The sequence below is a fragment of the Triticum aestivum genome, chromosome 2B (assembly GCF_018294505.1).
Source record: "Triticum aestivum cultivar Chinese Spring chromosome 2B, IWGSC CS RefSeq v2.1, whole genome shotgun sequence".
In the NCBI taxonomy this organism is placed as follows: Eukaryota; Viridiplantae; Streptophyta; class Magnoliopsida; order Poales; family Poaceae; genus Triticum; species Triticum aestivum.
The window spans coordinates 462,334,688-462,339,363 of NC_057798.1; positions in this window are offsets into that span (position 1 = coordinate 462,334,688).

Below are 4,676 nucleotides of genomic sequence, written 5' to 3' on the forward strand. Positions count from 1 at the left end.
CTCGGACAGGGCTCATTCAACAATTGCTCAAGTGTGGGGCCTGACCCGCCAGATTGGGGAGGTAGCCTCCCTTTGCGCCGCTGGTTATTACCCTGCGCGCTAGTATTAGCCACGAAATCCAAACTGCCGTCAGCCTTACATTTATTACCTCCTTGATTTGTCGAGTTGTGCTGAGGGCCCTTGTTGTTGCCATTCTTCTTTCCCTTCCCTGCCTTGTCATCATCAGACTCGGGATCCTTGGTACTATCAGAATCAGCGTACTTAACTAGAGGTGCCATTAGCGTGCCCATGTCATTACACTCGCGTTTGAGCCGGCCCAGCTTTTGTTTCAGAGGCAAGAAATGGCAATTTTTCTCCAACATTAAGACTACAAAGCCGGCATCCATCTTATCTGATGAATGTATTATGGCTTTAACTCGGCGCACCCAATGGGTTGTAGACTCGCCCTCCTCTTGCTTGCAATTCGTCAGATCCATGATTGACATGGGCTGCTTGCACGTGTCTTTGAAGTTCTGGATGAACCGGGCCTTTAACTCCGCCCAAGAGCTGATTGAATTAGGTGGCAGGCCTTTCAACCAGGTGCGGGCAGTTCCATCCAACATCATGGTGAAGTACTTTGCCATTGCAGCGTCACTAACCTCCAACAGCTCCATAGCCATCTCGTAACTCTCAATCCATGCCCCGGGTTGTAAGTCGGCTGTGTAATTTGGCACCTTCCTAGGTCCCTTAAAATCTTTGGGCAAACGCTCGTTACGCAGAGCCGGCACCAGACATGGGACTCCTCCGGTCCGGGTGGCTACACCTGCCTCAATAGAAGTCGTCGGATAAACCGGATATGGCTGGTAAGCCGTTAGCTGAGCCGCCTGCTCAGCCGCCTCCTGAACCGCCCGCTCGGCCTCTTGCCGTATTCTGTCTTGATCTACCAAGTTAATAGCCTCATGACGCGCGGGGTTAAACCCACCTGGCTGGCCACGACATCTGACGTTGCTTGAAACTGCCGCTGAATCCATGTGCCTGCTATAACTTGGGCTTCGGCTTGGATGAGGGGTTGAGTGGATCCTGTCCCGGCTGTATGAGTATGCCTCCTGCTGTGCCAAAGCCGTCTGAAGAAGTTCTCTGACCCGGCGGGGTTCAACCGCTGCCGGAGAGTCGCCATCAATCAGGAGAGTTGCCAATCATGTCGCTGCTGCTATCATGTTCTCCAATGGATTAGAATAGTGACCCGGAGGTGTGGGTGCACACTGAGGCGGCGCCATGTTTACGCAAGGAGGTCCCATCACCTGTGGCTGAACCGGCGTGCCGTCTCCGGGTGTCGCAACATGGTCCGCTCCTGCACGTGGAGAGAGCCATGGCGGGTTTCCTGTACGCGGAGAAAGCTACGACGGGTTACTGGCCCTGCCCCTAGCGTGTGAAAAAGGTTCCGAGGATCATAAATCGGGGGGAGTCAAGACTGAGTCTTCTGATGCCTCCTCCTCATGACCTCATTAGCCGCGTTCTAGTCCTGCGTGAGTCGGAAGGTATGTGCCTCGATCTGCTGAGCCTGAAGGTCCAGAGCCGCCCTCTCTGCGGTGATCCTAACATCTTCCGCCGCTAGGTCTTCCTTAGCTTGTGCCATGTCTAATTTTAACTGCTCCACCTCCTCATCATGACGAGCTTGATCCACCGGGTTGACCACATCGGTTAACAGGGTGGTTAGCTTGTCCGTGAGATCCATCAACACCTGAGACGGCGAGCGCACAGGGCCTCCCGCCCTGGCTGCCACTGACCCGGAGGTTACTGCTGCTGCAGTTGTGGAGTCTTTGACGGGTTGTGTGCCATCCATGAAAATCCCGACCCTGTTCAGCGGCTCGAGGCAATCCGGAATACTGCTGCCATCGGAACAGCCCCCAAGCCCGCCATCCTGTAGTTGATATAACGAATCCGTCTCACCTGTGGATGATTCACCATTAGAGTAGATGGCCGTCTCACCACCAGAGGCAGATCCTTCAGAGAGTCCTCCGTGGACACATCCCACGAAGGCACGCTTCACCGCCAGCGGAGCCCGGGCGGGTCTTGCACGCCGAGCCATCTCGATGAGGTCGGTGCAGATGTCCGGCTCAGGGCCCGGCTCGCCAATCTTGCCGATGAAGACATGGATTCTGCCGAAGGGGACCCGGTACCCGTACTCAATTGAGCCGGCGTCGGGGCCCCAGCCTGCATCGTCGATGTAGAGCTTGCCGCGACGAATTTTGGTCATCCGGCCCACAACATATCCCTTGAGCCCTTTGAAGCTGCCCTTCAAGAACTCAAATCCACCGTGCGCTAGCCCCACGGTGGGCGCCAACTATCGTGGAATTGTCACGCCAGATGTCCTAAGGAACGGACTTCGTCATGGAGCCATCGCAACCAGGAAGCTTGAAGGGGTTAATCGGGAAAAGAGACATGAGATTTTTATACTAGTTCGACCCCTTACGATGAAGGTAAAAGCCTACGTCTAGTTGTGATGGAATTATTGGGGTTTCGATGACCAGGGAGCAAATATGCTTTGCCTGAGTCTCGAGTTGTTGTTTCTTACCCTGAACCGCCGCCAGGTCGTCCCCTTATATACAGAGGTTGACGCCCCGCGGCTCTATAGAGTCCCGACCGGCTTATAAACAGTATCTGGCTCGGTCTCTTAATATCTCTTACCTTACAATACAAGTCACACCTCTACGACGGTTTATCACTACGGGCCTTAAGTCTCCTCTGGGCCTTGGGCCCTTACTAAGCCGCCGTCTTCGACATTGAGCTTTGTGCTTCAAGAATGCTTACAGTTATAACCCATTCCCTCCTGGCGGGTCATATCCAATAGTCATATCCCCAACAGTCGACACGGCTACCAGTGCATCCACAAGCCGACGGATCCGGCTGCGCCCCACCACCTCCCGCGCATGGTGGCCGGATGGGTGGGACGGCGATCTCCATGCCGCCCCAGCCCCCTCTTCACATCGCCGCAACCACCCTCCTACCACCATAGCCTCACTCCCCTCCCTCGCGCTGCCGCCCTGAGGCACCATGGCTCTCCCCGAAACCCCCGTACTGCATGGATCCGCGCACTCCTCGTCACCTCTTCCCTGCGTGTGCCACCGTCCATGGCCGAGGTGGATCCACTCACCCCCCCCCCCCCGTTGATTCAATCTCGAGCATCCCGAATCGAGCCTCCCCTCCATGGATCCGCGCCCTCATCATCAACAGAGGTCCGACATCCGGGCCTTCTGCCCACCTTTTGACGGAGCTCGAGCGCGTCGCAGTGACGCACTTCAGCTCACCAGATTTAATGGTGTGCAACCGTTCCTCTTCCTGTAGCCTCGATCTGTATGCCGCAGCCCCCAACCGCTTCCTTCCCCTTGCAGCCTCCCGCCTCCACTACCTTTCTCACTGATCCAGCTTCACCCCGTCCGGATCGAGCCGGGCCGGACCCGCCGATGGGACGGGCCTCCCCTCCCTCCCAGTGCAGCTCGGCTACCGCCCCCTTGCAACTTGATGGTGTGCGGTTTCAGATGCCGCCCCGCGGATCCACCTCCTCCTGCCACCCACGTACTGCTGCAACAGGCTGCCGCCTCTTGTAGTAGCCGTCGCCGCACGGCACTGCCTTCCACCGGCATCACAGGCCGCGCCTCCCACGTTGTCACTAGCACCGTGACTCCAAGAAGATGGCGGGTGGAGTAGCCCACGTCAGCATGGTGTTTCCACCATGGTGCCCTTCCTCCTCCCATCCCTCTTCATGGTGTTTCCACCATGGTGCCCTTCCTCCTCCCATCCCTCTTCATTTCCGTGGTTTACTACAGCATGGTGTTTCCACCATGGTGCCCTTCCTCCTCCCATCCCTCATCATTTCCACCATGTATTTAAAAAGTTTATGTTGTGTTTGTTGAAAGACATTTAAACTAGTAAAAAAACTAATGAGGTTCACTCTCAAGAGTGTTGTGGATCACTCTCAAGAGTGTTGGGTTCACTTGCTGTCGTCTCTGCGCTCAGTTGTCGTTCATGATTTTTTTTATAAAAAGGACAAAAGGATAAATTTTTTTTCTTGTGCAGCTCAACGACGCCCCACGTGCAGCTCACTACTCATCCATTGTGTGTCCATGCAGTACGGCTCGACACCCAAGTGTTTGAAGAAGACTAAAATGTATTCACTCCAATTTGTGTAGCATGAAAGTGCAATTTGTTACAAGTTTTCAATTCAGCCGACTACGTTAACACTTGGAGTGCGTTTGGTCCTTGCATGTGGTTCACTTTTGAGAATGATGGTGCTCACTTGTACCTACATGAAAATTGTGAAAAATTTAGCCAAACAACAAGATATTAATGCGGTTCACTTCGACATATGTCGCGACTCACTTGCCCTTGACTCTGCGGTCCACTCTCGTTTATAAAAAAAGTTAAAAAAAGACAACAAAAACTCGTATGAAAAAAATTACGTCCGACAAAAGAAATTATGCAGCTTGCTTACCCGTTCGATGTAGTGCGGTTTTCATTTTGAAGCAGTGCAGTCGGCCGTATGATGTTGTTTATCCCGTAAGTGGAAAAAATGTTATGGAAGCGAAAAAAAGTAATGCGGTTCACTTCTTGATAGTGTTGTGGTTCATTTACACCCGATGTCAAGTGCACTCTACTTTCTCGTCCTTGAAAAAATTATGTTCGAATAAAAGAAACCA